Source organism: Gossypium hirsutum, chromosome A08 (assembly GCF_007990345.1).
Source record: "Gossypium hirsutum isolate 1008001.06 chromosome A08, Gossypium_hirsutum_v2.1, whole genome shotgun sequence".
In the NCBI taxonomy this organism is placed as follows: domain Eukaryota; kingdom Viridiplantae; phylum Streptophyta; class Magnoliopsida; order Malvales; family Malvaceae; genus Gossypium; species Gossypium hirsutum.
Window position 1 is genome coordinate 41,211,051 of NC_053431.1, and position 22,380 is coordinate 41,233,430.

Sequence of the window (22,380 nt, forward strand, 5' to 3'; positions counted from 1 at the left end):
GTTTACCACCTGTTCGGGAGGTAGAGTTTGGTATTGAGCTTGTACCTGGGACTACACCGATTTCGATAGCTCAGTATTGTATGGCACCAACCGAGTTAAAAGAGTTGAAAGCTCAATTGCAAGAGTTGACGGATAGAGGTTTCGCTCGACCAAGTTTCTCACCTTGGGGTGCACCAGTATTGTTTGTGAAAAAGAAGGACGGAACCATGAGGTTGTGCATCGATTATCGTCAGCTGAATAAAGTGAAAATAAAGAATAAATATCCGTTACCGCGTATTGATGATTTGTTCGATCAACTAAAGGGAGCCTCAGTGTTTTCAAAGATAGATTTGAGATCGGGTTATTATCAGTTGCGAATTCGAGATTCGGATATACCCAAAACTACTTTCAGAACGAGATATGGTCACTACGAGTTTTTAGTGATGCCGTTTGGGCTCACTAATGCCCCTGCGGTATATATGGATTTGATGAATCGGATCTTCAGACCGTATTTGGATCGGTTTGTAGTTGTATTTATCGATGATATTTTGGTTTATTCGAGAAATGAAATCGATCATGCTGAACACCTGGGACTAGTGTTGCAAATTTTACGGGGTAAGCAGTTATATGCTAAGTTCAGTAAGTGTGAGTTCTGGTTAAGAGAGGTTAGCTTCTTGGGTCATGTGGTATCTACATCGGGTATTCGAGTTGATCCGAGCAAAATTTCAGCCATACTTAACTGGAAGCCTCCGAGAAATATTACTAAGGTTCAGAGTTTTTTGGGACTTGTCGGTTACTACAGACGGTTTGTAAAGTGTTTCTCGATGATAGCCACACCAATAACGAAACTACTTCAGAAAGATGTTAAGTTCGAATGGACAGAAAAGTGTCAGAAAAATTTCGATCAACTGAAAACTTATTTGACTGAAGCTCCAGTACTAGTGCAGCCCGAATTAGGCAAGGAGTTTGTCATTTACAGTGATGCATCCTTACTTGGGTTGGGTTGTGTATTGATGCAAGAAGGTCGAGTTGTAGCTTATGCATCGAGACAATTGAATCCACATGAGAAAAATTATCCAACCCATGATCTCGAACTAGTTGCCATCGTATTCGCTTTGAAAATATGGCGACATTACTTATTTGGTGAGAAGTGCCACGTATATTCGGATCACAAAAGTCTCAAATATTCGATGACTCAAAGAGACTTGAATCTGTGACAAAGAAGTTGGCTCGAGTTGTTAAAAGACTATGAGCTTGTCATTGACTATCACCTGGGAAAGGCTAATGTGGTTGCGGATGCCTTAAGTCGTAAATCACTGTTTGCTTTACGAGCGATGAATGTACACTTGTCTGTTCTATCCGACAATGTGTTAGTAGCTGAATTAAAGGCCAAACCATTGTTGATTCATCAAATTCGTGAAGCTCAGAAAGTCGATGATGAATTGGTTGCAAAATGGGCTGAATGTGTTTCGAATATGGAAACAGAGTTTGAAATTGATGATGACGATTGTTTGAGGTTCAGAAGTCATTTGTGTGTTCCAAGAAATTCAGAACTTATTTCGATGATTCTGAACGAAGCTCATTGTAGCTGAATGTTAATTCACCCGGGGAGTACGAAAATGTACAACGATCTGAGACGACGATTTTGGTGGCATGGTATGAAACGAGACATTTCCGAATTTGTTTCGAAGTGTTTAATATGTCAACAAGTGAAAGTGGAACATCAAGTGCCTACAGGTTTACTTCAGCCGATCATGATACCTGAATGGAAATGGTATCGAGTCACGATGGATTTTGTATCTGGGTTGCCAATGTCGGCAAGTAAGAAAGATGCGATTTGGGTTGTTGTTGATAGACTGACTAAGTCGGCTCACTTTATCCCCGTACGTATGGATTTTTCATTGGATAAACTAGCTGAATTGTATGTTTCTCAGATTGTGAGATTACACGGGGTACCTATTTCTATTGTGTCGGATAGAGATCCGAGGTTCACCTTGTGATTTTGGAAGAAATTGCAAGAAGCCTTGGGTACCAAGTTGCATTTTAGCACCGCTTTTCATCCACAGACTGATGGTCAATCCGAGCGGATAATTCAGATACTCGAGGATATGTTGAGATGTTACATCCTTGAGTTTAGTGGTTCATGGGAGCGGTATTTACCTTTGATTGAATTTGCTTACAACAATAGTTTTCAATCAAGCATTAAGATGGCACCTTACGAGGCTTTGTACGGCCGTAAATGCCGTACACCGTTGTTTTGGACTGAACTCAGTGAGAGTAAAATTTTCGGAGTTGATTTGATTAAAGATGTTAAACAGAAAGTAAAAATAATTCGTGAAAGTCTGAAGGCAGCATCAGATCGTCAGAAGTCGTACGCGGATTTAAAACAAAGAGATATTGAGTATCAGGTGGGAGACAAAGTGTTTCTTAAGGTTTCACCTTGATACTCAGATTTGGCCGTAAGGGCAAACTGAGTCCGAGGTTCATTGGGCCGTATGAAATCTCCGAACGAGTTGGTCCAGTTGCATATAGGTTGCTTTTACCCCCTGAACTTGAAAGGATTCACGACGTTTTTCATGTTTCGATGCTTCGACGTTACAGATCTGATCCTTCGCACATAATTAATCCCTCCGAGGTTGAAATTCAATCCGATATGAGTTATGAAGAAGAACCGATACGTATCCTAGCTCGTGAAGTGAAAGAGTTGCGAAACAAAAGGGTTCCGTTAGTAAAGGTGTTATGGCTCAAACACGGAATCGAAGAAGCTACATGGGAAACCGAGGACTCTATGAAAGAACGATACCCAAACCTATTTACCGGTAAGATTTTCGGGGACGAAAATTTCTTAAGTGGGGGAGAGTTGTGACAGCCCTAAATTGACCCTAGTAGGAAAGTGGTTTCGGGACCACTAAACCGAGTCATAAAAATAATTGACCGTCATATTTGATGCTTATTATATGTATATATGCATGTGTGAAAATTTCATGTTTGAATTTTGTTAATTGTAAGTGAATTTTATTAAATAGGACTTATGTGAGAAAATTTAGAAATGTGCTAGGCAAATGTAAAGTGGCCTATTTATGCATGTTGCAAATAATTGTACTTGCATGTCAAATTAACCAAAAACCAAGATGGTGGCCGGCCATGCTATGGGTTAAAGCCTATTATAAACATTTTGTGTTAGTGTTTTATGTTAGAAATAATAAAATAAAAGGTTAGTAATAAAGTAATGAAAAGGAAATTGGTGATGAAAACAAAGTTCTCTCTTTGTTGTTCAACTTGGCCGAATAGAAGAAACAAAGGAGGGGAAGAATTTCGGTCACTTGAATCCGTAGGGAGGTTAGTATATTGTGTTAAATTTGTGAAATGTTTACTTGTTTTAAGTAAATTATCATGGTTCTTGCTTAGCCCATGCTAAAATTTTCACTAATGATGGGTGAATGGAGCCTTCGGCTATGGTTATAAAGGAAGGAATTTTGATTGTTTTACTTGAATTTTGATGATGAATGTATTGAGGAAAGAACTTGGTCTTTCTAAAAATATGAATGGTTAAAGCTTATACTAGTAATAGCCGAATTAAAGAATGCTTGATGTCATAAGTAAATGTTGTTCATGTCATTTGGATGAGAAATGGTAGTTAGGTGAAGTAGAGTCTAGCAAATGAGCACATATGTGCATTAGTTGCTAAATGGAGAAAAATCGGCTAACAAGTGTGTACTAAGGCCGAATATGATTTTGAATATTATTGAGTAATGTATGTGTTTTGAATTGATGGAATGGAGAGGATGCTTTAATTGTGTTATGAACAATTATATGTTAAATTAAGGTTTGCTAAGCTAGCTATTAAGGTGAAGTGCAAATGTTAGTATTTGATTACTAGTGTATATATGTGTATTAGCCGAGTTTTAAACTTGAAACAAAATGGTATTTAGTGAATACAAGTAACCATATTTGTAGAATGTATTAAGTATATAATCGGCCTCAACATAGACATGCATATTTGGCCACATGAATGAATACATAGATTGATGTTGTACGTTCGGCTATAGGTAAGCATATTGATGGCTTTATCTTGACTTAGAAAATCGGCTAAAGGAGAATATTGGCTAATATGTTGAATTTGATTCATGATTTCATACATATATGACTATAATGCCTAATATATATGGGCTAAGTACCTTGAATTTCTCTTTGATGTTCAAAATGATTAAATCAATTTATTTGTTAAATTAAGCTCAAGAGCAAAGGGGAACTAAATCCGATAAAGGAAAGGAAAAGGTGATCGAATAGCCGTTGAAACCGTTCCACAACATCCGAGGTAAGTTTTCGAGTAATGGAACTTAGATTATGATTCGATTAGATCATGTTATATAGCGAATCAAAACCATGCTCTTTGTATGTGGTTATTGTGCCGAAAATGGTAATGGTAGATAAGTGCCTTGTGTCTGAGTTCTAGTAATGAAAACGAAATAAAGATGTGTTATGATTTGTGCACACATGTGCATGATTATTCGGATGATAACCGGACTAAGATCCGAAGGCATTCGTGCGAGTTGCTATATTCGGGCTATGTCCCGAAGGCATTTATGCTAGTGATTATATCCGGGCTAAGACCCGAAGGCATTTGTGCGAGTTGCTATATCCGGGCTAAGACCCGAAGGCATTTGTGCGAGTTGTTATATCCGGCTAAATCCCGAAGATACTTGGATTTGGAACTGAGCGATCTTGCTGTAATAATTTCAATTAATACGCTCATAAAATCCAAACGATAAGGTATGTTTCGTATATGCATCGGAAAAAGTCGATTCGTTTTAAATAGTATTCGTTCAATTGATTAACGAACTTTCGGCCTTTAGTTAGGTTTGATACCTTGTGTATGAATATGTTGATTGAAGCGTGAAGTAAGTATGATTATGAGAATGTGCATATATGAAGTTATTCATTTAGCCATATGAATGTTATACTTTAGTCAAAACTAATTTCATTACTCAAACTTACTAAGCATTAAATGCTTATTCCGTTGCTTTGATTCTCCGTTTTATAGATTTTGCTCGTCAGCTATCGGACTCGGGATTGTCAAGGTCGAAGTCGTCCACACTATCGAAGCCCTTTTGGTACTCTTTTAGTTGAACTCTGATAATGGCATGTATAGGACTGCCCTTTGTTGTTAGTCAAGTACCTTTGGTAATGTATATATTTGGATAGCCATGCGAAAATGGCTTATATATATATTGAGCATAGCATTATAATCATTTTGTATGTTGTTCATTGAGTGGTATGGAAATGTTTGGTAACGATTGGCCATTGGAATGGTTAATCACGATCATTTTGGTGCTATGTATGACAAAATTCTAGTTGATCCATGGAAAACCATGAAATAGGTAAAGTTTACCTTAAAAAAAAAAGATGCTGACAGCAGCAGTGATGTGGATTTGAAAAATTGCTAAAAATAGTAAGAATGGAATTAAATAGTGAATAAATTATGTAATCGAACCTTGATGAATCTACTTTCATATGAAAGTAACGAAACTATCATATGAGCGTATTTTATGAGATGTTTAAGTTTTTGTGAAACAGGGATAGAGCGATTTCTGGATCCCCTATTCTGACTTTGGAAATTCACTATAAATTAATCAGAGATAATTAGAAGTCATGCCCTATATTTACAGATTTCTTTTCGTGTCTAGTTTCTTTAGAAACAAACGGAATAAGTATTGAAGCCCTGTACAGGGAGATATCTGAGTCGTAATGCATGAAGGTCAGAGTAGTCGAACCCTGAACAGGGGAGACTTTAACTAATAAACTGTACTAATTGGCCTGACCAAAAATTCTAGAAAAAAATTTGAAGATAGATGTATGAGTCTAGTTTCAGGAAAAATTTACGGAATCGGTTTTCGAGCTTCGGAACTCGAGATATGATTTTTAAAGTGACTGTGATGCAGTTAACTAGCTTGTCTGGAAATTTAAAAATGAACTGTGTAAGTAAATGAATTAAGTCCGTTAACACCTCGTGTTCGACTCCGGAAACGGTCTCGGGTGCGGGGCGTTACATATTGAGTTGATTTACACGAACGAATGAATGATTTATATGTTTGTATATTAAGTGCTCACCTTTCAATTGTGACATATTGTGACGAGAAACTTTGTTAAACTTGTTATTTTAATATGAAGTAAGTTTACAGTTTTAACACCTATGAGGTTAGTAAGCATATATAATGCTTTCTCGGTTATGTTTTCCTGTCTTGTAGATATATTTTGCGGAAAGTGAAGATCAGATCAACTGGGAGCTCACACTATCTAGCTTTTATCTCGATAAATCTTTTATAGTTCAAATATCAATTTTGTGGCATGTATATAGGCTTAATTTGTACAAGTGTCATTTTGGTTGACGATAGTTTGGTATGTGCATAACACTTGTTCATATCCTATTGACAATATGTTGACGATAGTGGCATCTTGCAACTTGGGTCCGTCAATTGGACCAGGTAAGAGGTGTTATAGCTTTTGTCGGGAATATTTTCATGTTTTGTTTGTTTGTTGTTATAGGTTTGATGTTATCTTTCTAATACTTCTTTTGTGAGTTTTTAAGATCAAACAATGGGATCTTCTAATATTTGACTTTTTTATGCAATTACAATAGTTGTAGCTTATTAGTTTCAACAAGTAGCACTGCGTTTGTAATATTACTAAACTTACTTATTTTATCTAATATATCATTGTGTTAATGTGAACTACTTGTTAAAATGATGTTCTTACTTTAGTTTAGTATTAATTGGTTTGTTTGCTTGTTTGTTTCTGAACAAGTTTATTTAATGTTTGTGAACATGTTTGATTATCTGTTTGTTTTTATTCTTTGCAAACATGTTCGTATAGTGTTTGGGAAAAGGTTCATTTAGTGTTTCAAGAACATGTTTGTTTAGTGTTCATGAACGTGTTCATAACAATTAACTGAACCAAGTCCAAAGTGAGTTTCAATCGAGCCCGAACATCCATATTAATAAACGAACCGAGTTTGAACATAATGTTAAAATTTTAAACAAACATAAATCAAACGTGAACAACTTAAACAAACAAACAAACACAAATATGTGCTTGTTCGTTTGAGCCAAGTTGACTTACACCCCTAAACAAACTAAATCAACCTGAGAGACTTATTTGTAAAACTTAATCTATGGAAGCAATCAACATTGTTAGTCACTATAAAAGGAATATTTAACAGCATCAACAACAATATTTTCCTTATCTCTCCTACAAACGGATTCCCAGATATCACTAGAACTTACTAAATATCTCAACTTCTTCCATCTTTACAATAGCTTAATGTAGAAAAAAGTTAGGGTTCAAGTTTGGGGTTTGGTTTTGCTTAATTGGGTTAAAAAATTTGTTAATGTTGGGAGGGTTTTTTTTTTCTTGTTAAGAGTTTGAAACTGAAGTTAAAACCATGTTAAGGAATACACGAGTGACCCTAAGATTGAAGTTAAAAATGTAATTATACTTTAACCCAAAATGATGTGATTTTGCTTAATCAATTTTTCGAATATTCGAATTGTAAAAATTCAATTCGACTAGAATTTGAAAATTAAATCTTTTATTTAAATTGACTCGAGAAAAAAACCAATTCAAATACCTCAATTTAAATAATTCAAAATTTAATTTAATCTTTGATTTTTCGAATTAAATTAAATTTTACTCCTTTCAATAAATATTATATTTAGGGATAACAATAAAATTGAAAAGTTAAGCTTAAAGTGTCTGTCGATCACTTATGCCAAACCTTCTTAATGCGTTGAAAGTTTTTTGTTTTCATTAAATTGTCGTAACCATTATGCAATAAGATCAGCATTCTAAGAAATAAATGTTGATATTGTTATTTTACTTTCATAGGAGTATTCAAAACGGTGGTGTTCTCATAAAGGTTAATATATCATTTGAAATTTAATTTTAGTTTTAATATTTAATTAGTATTTAAATTAAACGATATTATATGATTTAATGAATATTTGATATATATTCTAATAAAAAATATAAATACGTAATTAGGCTAATAAAAGAGTTTAAGAATCAAATTTAACATTAAAACCGAATTTAGATAACTGAGAAAAAAAATCAAATATCAAATTGAAAAAAAACTCAAGTCACTAAAATAATCATTGAAACCAAAACTAAACATCAAATTGAGACAAAAAATAACTTAAGAACTAAACTAAACAAGGAAACCACATTTAAATACCAAATAATATATTAACATTTTCCAAAACATTTGACTCCGCTTTGTCAGAAGAATTCTTGCTCTCATTTTTTTGGTGCACTTGGATTAATTTCCTCCTACATGTACCTCTATCTAGGGCTAAGCAATAACAACCAAAAATCGACTTGAATTGAGATATTTGAACGGTTTAAGGAATGTAAATTTAAAAATGACAATTATTTGAAATTAAATTAAATTATATTTTTAATGTATAATTAATTTTTATTTTTTATTATATAAAATAAATATTGTATATGAAAAATAGTGAAAATAATTTAAAAAGTTCTTGAAAGTTATTGGGCTTTAGAAATATTTATAAAAAAGATTTTAAAATTTTATTAAGTTCTTGAAAGTTATTGGGCTTTAGAAATATTTATAAAAAAGATTTTAAAAATTTATCTAATAAAATTAAAAAAAGTCATAAAATAAAACTTATTTTATTAAAATAAATCTAAAAATTCAGAATAAAAAATTAATATGAAAAAATTTAAAAACTGAATTGAGTTAAACTAAATTACTATGTACAGTTCAAAAAAAATTCAACTCTAACCGAACAAATATCAACCCTACTGCTACTATTTGCTATATACATTTAATAGACAAATGTTTCCTGAAAAAATATAAAATGGCAAATGATTCGACATTAATCAATAATCTATTAAAAAGAATAGGTTAAAAGGGTCCAGAGAACCCTTTATTTAAAAAAAAAATCTATTAATCCCATCTGAAAGAACACATTTAATTAAGCTATCTTCATCATTATTTTAATAGTTCTCTGTTAAAGTGTAATGATTATTACTATTATTTTGTTTTTTTTTGCCACGCATCAAAATTGTATCACGTGGTGAAAATTGATATTTTTTATATAAAAATTATTAAAATGATAAAATTTATAAAAAATATTAAAATTTAAAAATTTATATAAAAAATTACAAAAATATAAAAATTATAGAAAAAGAATATTAAAATAACAAAATTAGAAAATAGTATAAAAGTATATCAAATTATAAAAATTGTAAAAATATTTTAAAAGGAAAATTTATTTAAAATATTTAAAAAATTATGAAAATTTTTAAAAAAATACTACAAATCATTATAGAACGTGTAAAAATTATAAAAATAATTTAAAATATATAAAAAAAATCATTTGATCCATGAAATTATGTATTGTACTCCTCCACCATAAACATCCCGAAAGCTTGCGCCCTTTAATTTATTTTTGTGTTGTTCACCAATGTTCTCCCTCCCACTATTGTTTGTACACGTTACTACCATCAATGACAAGAAAGTTTTCTAAGATGCAAATTAAGGTGGGGAAATGGCAATCGAAGTTATATATAAAATTGTAAATATTTTAAATTTTATATAAATTTTATTATTTTAAAATTCTAAATAATTTTTATATTTTCTATTATAATTTTATGACTTTCTAATGATTTTATATTTAAAAAATATTATTTTTCACCGCGTGGCACAATTCTAATGTGTTACGTAATGAAAAATGGGCAAAAGAATTGGAAACTATTATTTTTTAATGATCAAAGGATTTAATTTCTTAAAATTTTAATATTTGATGATTTAATTTAAAATCAGTTTATCATTACGGTTGAAAAATATATTTGAAAAGTGTTTTTAACCATTGTTGCACATCAGTGCTTTTGAAAAAATAAAATATTTATTTAATTAAAGGATAAAAATGTAATTTTATTGGAAAATATTTTTTTTAAATAGATGAAATGATAGTTGGAGGAAAATTGCTTTTTAACCTGGGGTGTGTATTTCGATGGGAAAAAAATCAGAGGCTCCGTAACGATTTAGACAAAAAAAAAAAAACATATAAGTTGGGCAGTTAAAAGGAAAATATAAAACGGCCAACACCTGTAATGTTTCCAAATGGAAGAATGGCCGAGCTGCAATTAAGTCCAATAATTCGCTTTTCTCTTCATTTAGAAAAAGGTATCATTAGACTGAAGTCAAGACGAGGTGATGGCATGCCTATTATTATAACACTGCTTTTTCTTCTTCACCAACAACTCCATTTAATTTGATATACAATATATAAACGCAAAACTACAATTTCCGGCTAAAAGGGAAATATATTTAACAATCCAATACATAGTTTACTATCAAAACACACGGAATTATATTCTTGGATTCCAATTTTAGGCTCTAGTTTTCTTCCCATTAATGAGTAAAATTATCTACATAAAAAATATATAAATTAACGAGATGCAGTAAATTTTAATTTGCTGCCACAATACCTTCTTAGATGTATTTTTGTTGCCCAAAAGACTTAACACGGAACAAGGACTGGCAGTGTCTACCAGGCTACACAAGTTGCCACATCATGTATTATGACTTCCTGCTCTTTATAAACCCAAAGGGACCTTTTGTTAAACGTCACTTTATCTCTTAATTATTAGTTTTCATAAATATTTCATTTCCACCAAAGTCAATTTTTTTTTATGAAGCAATACTATTATAATTATTTGATGCACATAATAAAGTATTACAAATTTAAGATGTAATTAGAAATATAAGTAAAAAAAATAACATCTCTTCAAAATAAATTAAAAGTTTCTCGGATCCTTCAAAAATAACCCTTTTGATCCTGCTTAATATAATCAAAACTTAGAATTGAATGGCTCTCTGTGACTCTGCTACTCCTGGAAATCCCACGTTGGAGGAGATGTTACCTAAGAAAGTTAGGTTTAGAGACAAGGAGGAAGTGACGAGAAACAACATGGAGATAGAACGGCCCTCTGCTCAGCCTACTTCTTGGGGTGACATGCTGGTAGGCCAGTCATCTAAGGGTGGAGCCAATGGTTCGAATGAGAAGGAAGCTTTTGATTTCCTTGAAGGAGACGTCCTGAGATCCGTAGTGAATGGTGTGCCTTCTATTACTTTCTCTGATAGGGTTCATCAATTTCTCCTTCAGGGTATGGACAACACGGTGGTCTTAAAACTTTTAGGCCGAAACATTGATTTTTCTGTTCTGCAGAATAAACTTTATAGCATGTGGAAACCTTCAGCCCCTATTCATATGATGGACATAGAAAATGGCTATTTTCTTGTCAAATTCTAGAACAAACTTGACTGCAATATGCCTCTTTCCGAAGGTCCATGGACGATTTTCGGGCAGTATTTGACTGTTCAGCCTTGGACGATGGCTTTCGATCCTATTCAGGCATACCCAAGTGTTGTTATGACATGAATTTGATTCCCTGCTCTACCGAGTTATCTTTACAATAGTAAAATCATTACAGAAATAGGAGAACTTGTGGGCAAAGTGGTCAAGTTAGATATGAGCACCGATAGTAGGACGAGGGGACGATTTGCTAGGTTGGCTGTTTATGTCGATTTAGAGAAGCCTTTAGTGTCTCAAATATTGATTAATGGCCGGAAACAGAAGGTAGAATACGAATCCCTGTCTATAATATGTTTTCATTGTGGACGATATGGTCATGCGGAGAACAACTGTAACTTCAAATCTACTGAATCTGTGGTTGAGGTGATTAGGAGCTCGCCTGAAACTGAAGCGGAAGTTCAAAAATTGAACGTTGAAGGATCGGAGAAGGAAGATGGCAACTACGAGCCATGGATGATTGTTGAAAAAAAATCAAGGCGCAAATCAAGGGAAAATCCACAAAAATTAACTAGATTCATTGAGAAGGAAAAAAAAGGGTCTCGTTTTGGAAGCCTTGAGATTATGGATTTAGTGCAAGAACCGCAAGGAAGAGATTTGGTTGATTTGCAGAGGAATAACGGGAAGGATGTTTTATTTGAGGATCAAAGTAGGAAAGATTCGGGGGGTCATTATAACGGTCAAAATGAGGATAATAGAGGTTACAAAAAAGGCAAAACCAAGGAAATTTGACCCTTAAATGCTTCTGGCCCGATTAACAAGAGGAACAAGGAATCTTTTGTTGGTCTCAAATTGGTCCACATTAATTCTAACAAATTTACCCAAAGTTCAAGAAAGCTTACAAATGGTCTGGGCCTTGAAGTTCATTCACCAGATCAGGCCTGGAGACTTATGGACCGAACTACCCAAGAGGAGGTGAGTCAGCAGGCTACTGCTGGGTTTGACAATTCTGACCGTAACCTAGCAGTGGTGGAAATCACAGCAGAGCTTGCAAGCGAGGGAGAAGCTTTGAGCACTGAAGGAGTGCCTGATGTGCACCAAATTGCTTCGAATTTTAAGGAAAATGTTACAGGCGTTGGGATGGTTGACGTGGGGAGTCTAGATTCCGGCAAACATACAGCTGTTGCATTCTTTGAAAATAAAACTCCCATGTTCTCTAACAGTCCCTTGGCTTCGGTGGGGGCTCTTAATTCGGGCAAGGGTCTAAAAATCAAAGGCAAAAAAAGTAAGCTAAATAAAAGCTTACATAGAGGGAACGTGCGCTTCAAACATGCGAGCCATCACCGTGTTTCACTGAAAAATCCATGGAGCAGTTGGCCGAAAGTATTTCGACCATTACAAAGGAGAATATTGATGATGGTGGTTATTCCAGAAATGATGAACAGATTGAGGGGTTTATTACCCCTAGGTAGTAAGACTGATTTATGTTGCTGGGTTTTAATTTCTCTTTTTATTTTGTGGGTTTTGCTTATAATTTTAGTTATTCTGCTTTTGGTTTTTATTTTTATTTTCCTATATTTTTTTTAATGTCTTCTAATCTAAAATTTTTTTTGTGGAACTGTCAAGGATTAGCTATTAGGAAATTTATTCGAGCTTTTCGCGAATATTATTCGGAACATGGTCTGGACATTGTTGTCTGGTTGAACCAAGGGTAAGCGGTAAAAAAACCAATTTTATTATTAAGCAAATGGGCTTTAACTTTTCTCATCGAGTTGAAGCGGTTCGGTTTTCAGGTGGTATTTGGGTGGGATGGAATGATTCTGTCCAAATGTAAATTATTACCAGTCATTCTCAATTTATTTTCATTCGAATAGATAATTTTATTCCTAATAAATCACTTTTCATTTCTTTTGTTTATGGTAGCTTGATAAGTCGAAACGACGACTTCTTTGGGAAGCGCTTCATTCTATTGCCCTGGACCAGTCTTATCCTTGGCTCATCATGGGAGATTTTAATGCTATTTTATCTCCCTCAAACAAGAGAAGTTCTTTTAACATAGGAAAACGTTGTAATTTGTTTGGTAATTTTGAGGACTCTTGTGCTTTGTAGGACTTAGGCTTTAGTAGACCCGCTTTCACTTGGCAACGAGGTAATACGTACGTAAGGTTAGATGGAGCTCTTGCAAATGATGAATGGATGGTAACTTTTCCACAGTGCTTAGTTCAACATCTCCCTCGAATTAAGTCGGATCACCAGCCGCTATTACTTTCCATTTGCCTGAAGTTTGGCGCTCCTAAAGGACGACCGTTCAGATTCTTAGCAGGGTGGACGCATTATAATACCTTTCCTACCTTTGTTAAAGATCATTGGCACTATGCAGGTAATATGGTTGATTCTCTCAATAATTTTACTTCTTCTGTTAAAGTCTGAAACAGGGATGTGTATGGCTTTTTGAGAGCACGAAAGCAGACCCTTTTACGTTCTCTTAACAGTATTCAAAAGGCCATTGATCAGTTTTCTTCTAGCCAGTTAGCTCAGAAAGAAGAGGAAATTAGAGATGAGTTGGAAGACGTCATTGAGCATGAGGACTTACTCTGGAGATAGAAGGCTCGTTGTGATTGGTTACAGTTGGGGGATAGAAACACGAAGTTTTATCATAGCCGTACGATCAAAAGAAGGAAGTATAACCACATTTCTACCTTACGTATTAATAATGGGAATTGATGTTCGGAACAGGACATTTTGCAGTCTAAAGCGGTGGAATTTTTTGAAAGGCTGTATGGTGAAACCCCTCATTATTCTTTAAGGGGCATACCTAATTTTGATTTCCCTAAACTCTCTTCTCCAGAGGTTACTTTTTTGGAATCTGATATCACTAATGAGGAAATTAAAAGGGCGCTTTTTGATATGGCGCCTTTAAAAGCACCTGGAAGCGATGGGTATCATGCCCTTTTCTTTCAAAATTAATGGGATACTATTGGCTAAGATGTGTGTCAATGTTTTAAAGAGATCTTTGATGGGTGAATGATTGACCAGGATTTGAACAATACTCTGATTGTTCTTATTCCCAAAAAGGAGAACCCTGAAGACTTCAGTCATTTTCGGCCTATCAGTTTATGCTCTGTGCTGTATAAGTTGGTTATGAAAGTGGTGGCTAACAGGTTTAAGGTAATTTTCCCTAAGCTGCTTTCACAGGAACAAGCTGGATTCATAGCTGGCCGTAACATATCGGATAACATCATTCTTGCCCAAGAAGTTATCCATTCTCTGCGATGTAAGCGGAAAAGTAACAACTGGATGGCCATAAAGTTAGATTTGGAAAAAGCGTATGACAGAGTCAGCTGGGAGTTCATTGATGCCTCGTTGAGTGCGGCAGGTATACCCATCTTTCTGAGAAAAGTTATTATGTCAGCTATTTCCTCTTCTACAATGCAAATTCTTTGGAACGGAGTGCCCACTCGTAAGTTTAAACTGATTAGAGGAATTCATCAAGGATGTCCTTTATTGCCATATTTGTTTGTTCTCTGCATGGACTGGTTGGGGCATACTATCCAAAAAGAAATGGAGATCGGTAATTGGGATCCCATTCGGTTGTCTCTCGTAATGGCCCTACTATTTCCCATATTTTTTTCGCAGATGATCTGGTTATCTTTGGAAAATCTAATCTTGGCCAAGCTCGATTGTTAGATTCTATTTTTAGCCAGTTTTGTGAGATCTCGGGTCATAAAATTACTGTTGGGAAGAGTAATATTTTCTTTTCCAAGACTACTGCTGAAAATGTCCGTAATCAAATTAACCAAATTTTCGGTTTTCAGGAAGTTCAGAACTTAGGTAAGTATTTGGGTATTCATTTGTTCCATGAAAGGGTTATTAATCATACGCTAAGCTTTGTTGTTGATAAGGTGAGGCAGAGGTTGCAGAGTTGGGATGCTAGGAGATTATTTATGGCAGGGAGAGTCACCTTGGTGCAATCAATTCTTCTCTCTATTCTCAACTATTTTATGCAGTCTTTGATGATTTCGAAAGGTGTGTGCTTAGAGATTGAAAAACTGGCCAGACAATTTATTTGGGGTGGCAACAATGGGTAGTTCAAAATTTCTTTAGTAGGATGGGATTCTATTTGTCAGCCTCGAGTGCGTGGTGGCCTTGGTTTTAGACATTTGGAGGATCAAAATAAGTCCTTCCTCATGAAAATAGGATTTGGTCTTATCTCCAAAAGCGAAGCCCTTTAGGTTCGTGTTCTTCGATCCAAGTACAGATGGAAAGAACAGCTCCTAGACTCGATTAGCAGAAGTCAATGTTCCCACTTATGGAGATCCCTGTCTAAGATATGGCCTTTATTTCGCGAAAACTTAATTTGGTCCCTTGGTAATGGTTCTTCTGTTAGATGCTGGAAAGACGCTTGGATTCCAGGTATGGGTTCCTTAGCCTCTAAAATTCCATATTTTTCTAATCTTGATCTTGAGTGTCGTGTTAGGGAGTTTGTCAATCTGGATGGAAGCTGGAATTTGGACATGTTTCGATTTTGGCTACCAGAGGATGTGATTTGTAGGATTATTAGTATCCCACCTCCGCACCCTGATTCAGGTCCGGATAGGGTAGTTTGGGCTCGGTCTACTTCAGGAGTTTTTTCGGTCCGCAGTGCATATGGAGCCTTAAAAGAGTCAACGTGGAAGCCTCCAGACAATCAACTTGAGCATATTTGGAAATACCCAGGACCTCAAAGAGTTAGAATCTTTCTCTAGTTGGCTTATCAGCAAAGATTGCTTACTAGTTCAGAACGTGTTAAAAAGGGGATTGGGCATTGTTCTTCGTGCGCTTTGTGTGGACACGAGATTGAAGATTTGGCTCATGTTCTTCAAGATTGTCCCTTTGCGAAGGATGTGTGGATGCTAGTACTTCCAAGACAACTTGAACAAAGGTTATTTTCTTCTCCTTTTCCTTATTGGTTTTCTCTTAACCTGTGTTTTCAAGGACAATTGCAGGATAGTGGACTCTCTTGGCCGTGCTTATTTGGTTTAATTGCGTGGTGTATCTGGAAGAATAGAAACCTCTCCATCTTTTAGAAGCTTTCCTAGTCAGTAGCGAGGTGATTAAGAACTCTAGATGCTGGGCTCGCCAATATGAAACACGTATGGGAATCAATAAAAGGGTGCAACAAAGGTAAGCTTCGACAACCAGCTTGGATACTTCTTGGACTTTTCTTTCCACTGATGGAGCTGTAGTCAGGGATTCTGGATATGCTACCACAAGAGGTGTGGCTAGAGACCACGAAGGAAACTGGATTGTAGGATTTTCCCCTTTTTTAGGAGTTTGTTCTCCATTTGAAGCGGAAGTCTGGGCCATTTTGGATGGAATCCTTATTTTGCTTAATAAGGGTTTCAGGAAAATCTCGATTTTGTCTGATACTCTTGAAACCGTTCAAGTCTTGTCCGCATCGAATTTGGAGGATTTCGGGATTACTGTCCTCAGAAGAGTTCAGCGCATTATAAGAGCAGAATGACAGTGGAAGATTAAGCATACGCCAAGAAATTGGAATTTGGTGGCTGACCGCATTGCTAAGCTCAGCCTGAGTTGGAAATCAAGTTTACAAGTTTTTAACGAGGCTCCTAAGGAAGTTATTGATCTTCTACGGGAAGATAAAGAACACAATTGATTTATGTAGTTTCTTATGTTCCTTTCTCTTTTTATCAAAAAAAAAATTAAAAGTTTCTCTCTCTTTGCCACAAATAAATTACATGAGTGACTAAAAATTACCAATTGTAATTAGTTTATAGCTAACCAATAACTCAAACATGTGAAAAAATAACACTTTAACCAAACATAACATAAATATAATTTTGAGGCTATTATTATTGTTATCATTATTTTTACATACAATTTTAAAAAACGCCTACACATTAAATTTTACTAGTTTTATAGATTTGTTAAATAAGTAAATGTTACTAGTTTATATATTGTATTATAATATTAAACCTAAATAAAAAATTAAATATTAAATTATATTTTATATTTATATTGAATTACATTTTCATTATAATTTAAACTATTCAACTTTATAAATAAGTGATATCTTATTATTTAAATGCCTTATTACCTAAAATACAAAATCATTATTATTATATTAAAAATAAAAAAATTGAAGAATTATACTTTATATTCATATTATATTTCACAACTATTGTAATTTGAACTATTATTTCTATTAACACTAAATAAAAATTTAAATGGATAAAGATTGATTTATACTTTATATTCATCTTAAATTGCACTCTAATTATAATTTAAACCATTTAAATTTATAGGTAAGCAATGTCTTATTATTATTTCGCTTAAGCTTGAAAATTTAATTTTGTAATTATACTAGTCATTTAAATATGTTGAATTACATTTTTATTATAATTTAAAATATCAGAAAAATAATATTTTATTATCTTAAATTACATCTAAACATAAAATATATTATTATATTAAAAGCAAATAGAAAATTTGAATACTATAAAATATTGATTTTCATCATTCTTATTGAGTTATATTCAATGTAATTTAAACTGTTGCTTTTATTATTATATTACAATTAAATATAAATACCGCTAACATTTAATGTGAGATTTTATTATAGTGGGATTTCATGAAATTTTTTTAAATCAACGGTTGTGGTTAAAAGAAAAAAGTGAATAGTTTACAACCGTTTGATCAAGTCACATTAGAAATTAGAAAAATTGTACTGGTGGCTTGAAACCTATTAAATTTGTTATGGATACGTTATTTTTCTTTGGAAATTAGTTTATACTCCTTTAGTGTTCAAATTGATAGAATTGATAGAATTGATTAAAAAGTAAACTCATATTTCTCAATACAAATTCTAGGTAACATGATCAATAGAAAATTAATATTTTTTTCTACTTTTTTTTATTTCAACTGTTAATTTAAAAGGATCCCACGAGATCTCACGGAATACCACTATAATGAAATATTTAAATAAATGGTACTATATATATATGATATATATTGAACTATTTTATATTCATGTTTAATTAGACTTTTTTTGTAATTTAAATTGTTCATATTTATAAAAAAACAAATTTATTAGTTTAAATTGTCTTTTGTTTAGTCAAAGAAAATATTATTATGATAAAATTAAACATTTCAATTAATATTCATCTTTAATTACATTTTCATTATAATTTATAATATTACATTTATATTTATATTAAAAGTTAAAAAATTGAATAGACAAACTCCAGTTAATATTGATTACACTTTATCTTCATCTTGAGATACACCTTCATTATAATTTAAAGTATTAAAATTTACAAATAAGAAATAATTTATTATAAAAATATTTTAATTATTTTTTATTATATAAATACACCACCATGAAGTAACAAACAAATACTTATTTATTGTTTTATCTTTCGTTTCTTGTCAGAAATAGTAGTTTAGTGCCCACGTTTTCTTTACTCTTTTGTTTAGTTTTATTAGAAAACGATCCTCGTTTTAACAACTATTGCGTGTAGGAGTATATGAATGGTATATGGGAGAATATAAATTTAAATTTTAAAAATGATATTATTGGAAGAAATAATTACGTTTGTAAATATAAATTATAAAATAAAAATAGAGAATACAATTCTCGCTATTCATCAATAAATTAAATTAAAATTTTGAAAAATATTTATACTAATATATTAATATATAAAATACAATCATCAAATGAAATCATTATGACAAATCATACAAATGAGATACTAATATAAGCCCATGGAAAACTACATAAAGCAGTTTATTAACATATAATTTTGTTTGTATAAATTTAGTTGAATAACTATGTTTTTAACTATGAAATGATAAATATCTTATTTGAATATAGGGTAAATGTCATAAAAAGTTAGATTACATATATAACGATTTTCATTATTAAAAATTGGGAGGTATCTAAGAGAGGACATAAAATAACAAGATAAGTTATCTGAAAAAAAAAATGCCATCCTTTTCGAAAATTTGGATTTAATTATTATATTTTTATTTTTAGAAATTCAATTTTTTTATTCTTTTAGATTTCAAAATTTAAATTTAATTATTAATATTGTTATTTTTTTAATTCGTTAATGTGACATTTTGAAATAAAAAAATATTCACTTAATAACCATATAATTAAAATTGAAATTAATTTAAATTTAAAAGAAAAAAAAACAAGATGTAAAAATGAACTTGGATTTAGAAATATGAAATGTTAACTTCAAAGTTACGTCATATTTTAAGGAAAACAAAAAATACATGGTGGCCATTACGTAGGTAAAACCACTGTCCCCTTTCATCCAAACTAATTACTGATAGCAAAGGGAATCTCATAAAGATAAATTCAGAGCCAGAAAAGGTTAATGGATTAGATCTATCAAGGAATCCTATCTCTACCACAGTTACGTTAATTTGTCAAAGTTGTAAACTGGGCTCCTTTGAAGTGAGGTGAGCTTTTTTTTATGTAATTGCACCACAATTATACCTTCCGAAGATATTGACTTTGCTAGTGAACATATTTTCATGCGTGAACTTTTTACTGGAGTTTGGAGCACCGAAGCATCTTTCCTACCTAATCTATTTGGGTTTTATAAAATTACATTTATTGACTGGGTTAAGGGACTACTGCCGTTTTATTTTATTGGTGAAAAGATAAAGATACAAAGTAACTAAACTAAATCTTTTATGGAGAAACTTCAAACAGTCTTAAACCTAGTCTCCTATTACAAATTGCCTTGAAAAGATTATCAGCAATTAAATTGTTTTTTGGGGAATATGTTGAATATGCCATTACTTAACCATTTCCAAAATATACCAAATTCTTTTGACTAAAGTAGAATTAGAGTTCTCCGATGGACATTCTTGATAACGTTGATAGCTTCAATACTATCCGTTTGAATTATGACCCTTTAAAAGCGTCTAACATAAGATTCAACCCCTCAAGGATTCCCCAAAGCTCAGCTTCCATCACCGTGCAATTACCCAAATATTTGGAGAACCCAATGATCCACCTCTCATTATGATCTCGTACAAAGCCTCCAGCTGCTGCGAATCCCTCATCAATCCTAATTGAACTATCAGTTCTCAAACACACCCAACTGCTATCAATAGACAAATTATGGGGAAAACTTCGTGTTTTATGAGATGAAGTCATTAAAATCGAGGAATATTGTTCTGCCCAACTATAAGAGATTTTAAAGATCTCCTTCATGCTCCATGAGATGCCTTGAAAGATAAATAAATTATGATTCTTCCAAATACGCCATGTGATCATCCCAAATAGGCATAAACAATCAACTCCTTTAGAAGAAATAGTTAAATGGTTTTGAAGGTTTTTCATCATCTAGTCTATGAGGGATTCGATATAAAAGCTAGAAAGCCTTTGTTGCGGAATGAGTTTGTCCCAAATGGTTCTAGCAACAGGGCAATCTTTGAGAACATGCAACACATCCTCAAAATCCTGTCCACAAAGGCCACAAGCGCTGCTACTCCAATGCCTCTCCTTACCCTTTCAGCATTTGTTAGTAAACGTTGCTTAAAGGCAAGCCAGATAAAGAAACCAACCCATTAGGGGCCTTTAAACTTCCAAGGTATCTCCCAAATTTATTCTTTAGTTTTCAATATTCCTTCTCGGATCTTCCTATGCTCACTTTTGAGAGAGAAAGAGTGGGTCGAAGTAGCTCCCCAAATAATTTTATCCGGGCCCAACGATGGATGCGGCGATGGAACACCTACAATTTTGTTGATGACCTCTTCACTAATGTTGAAATTCGAATGATGCAAAATGAGTTTGGACTACATCTATTTATAGGTTGAAAAACCTTATTCTAATCAACGATAAATAGATGAAGTGTAGTAAGGTTGAAAAACCTTATTCTAATCAATATAAAAAAAAAGAAGTATAATTCTATATAGGTTTTACTTTTATTTTATTTTACCACTGTATTTTATTTTAACAAAGATTTGAGTCACTCAACTCTAACAATCTCCACCTTTACATAAATTCTCAACAAATAAGTTCTTCACCACGAACTCTCAACGAACAAGTTCTCCAACTCTTCCACGAAACCCCGTAAGAGGTGTTCCTCAACAATGAACACCAACCAAGTCCAAGCAATGCTCAAATTTGATTATAGGAAGTGAATTAGTCAACATATCTGTTGGATTTTCATGAGTACTAACTTTTCTTACGACAATATCACCACGAGCAATAATATCACGCACAAAATGATACCGAACATCAATGTGCTTTATTCTCTCATGAAACATTTAATCCTTCGTAAGGAAGATGTCACTCTGATTGTCACAAAATAATGTACTGATCTAAAGGTCTTTACTAAGTTCACCAAAGAGTCCATTTAACCAAATAACTTCTTTACAAGCCTTAGTAATCGCCATGTACTCAACTTCAGTAGTAGACGAAACAATTGTAGTTTGCAAAGTGGAATTGTAAAGACATACCCTGTGAGAGATTTTCTTTCATCAAGGTCTCCATCAAAATCAGAATCAACATATACAATGATTCCATCTCTAGTTCTTCCAAATTATAAGCAAACATTTGTAGTACCTAGTAAGTATTTGAAAATCCATTAAACTGCTTTCCAGTGTTTTTTAACAGGATTCGTCATATATCTACTATTTGCACTAACTGCATATGACTAATTTGGACGTGAGTAAACCATAGCATACATGAGAGATCCCACCGCATTAGAATATGAAACACGTGACATGTAGTTAATCTTATTATCTAATTGTGAAGACAAAGTTGATGAAAGTTTGAAGTAGGCTGCTAATAGAGTCCTAACAGGCTTGGCATTCTGCATATTAAACTTGAAAAGAACTTTCTCAATGTACACTTTCTAACTTAGGTACAATTTCCATGCTTTTCTATCTCTGAGACTCTCCATCCCAAGTATATTTTTTACTGCTCCCAAATCCTTCATCTTAAATTCTTTACTAAATGGGGCTTTGACCTTTCTTATCTTTCCTTTATATTTGATTGCTATCAACATGTTATCAGATAGAAGAGTAGATACATAGAAAAACC

At 33.1% G+C, this 22,380-nt stretch overlaps 1 long non-coding RNA gene across 2 annotated transcripts; it reads left to right on the forward strand.

Annotated features, from left to right (window-relative positions):
- Window positions 1-10,740: 10,740 nt before the first annotated feature.
- On the forward strand, window positions 10,741-17,023 carry LOC107946156 (uncharacterized). 2 transcript variants are annotated; one of them, XR_001696856.2, is made up of 2 exons: window positions 10,741-16,475; window positions 16,538-17,023. It is a non-coding gene; the product is annotated as an uncharacterized lncRNA (long non-coding RNA). The 2 variants fall into 2 exon arrangements; XR_001696854.2 differs by having other exon boundaries at window positions 16,542-17,023.
- Window positions 17,024-22,380: the final 5,357 nt, after the last annotated feature.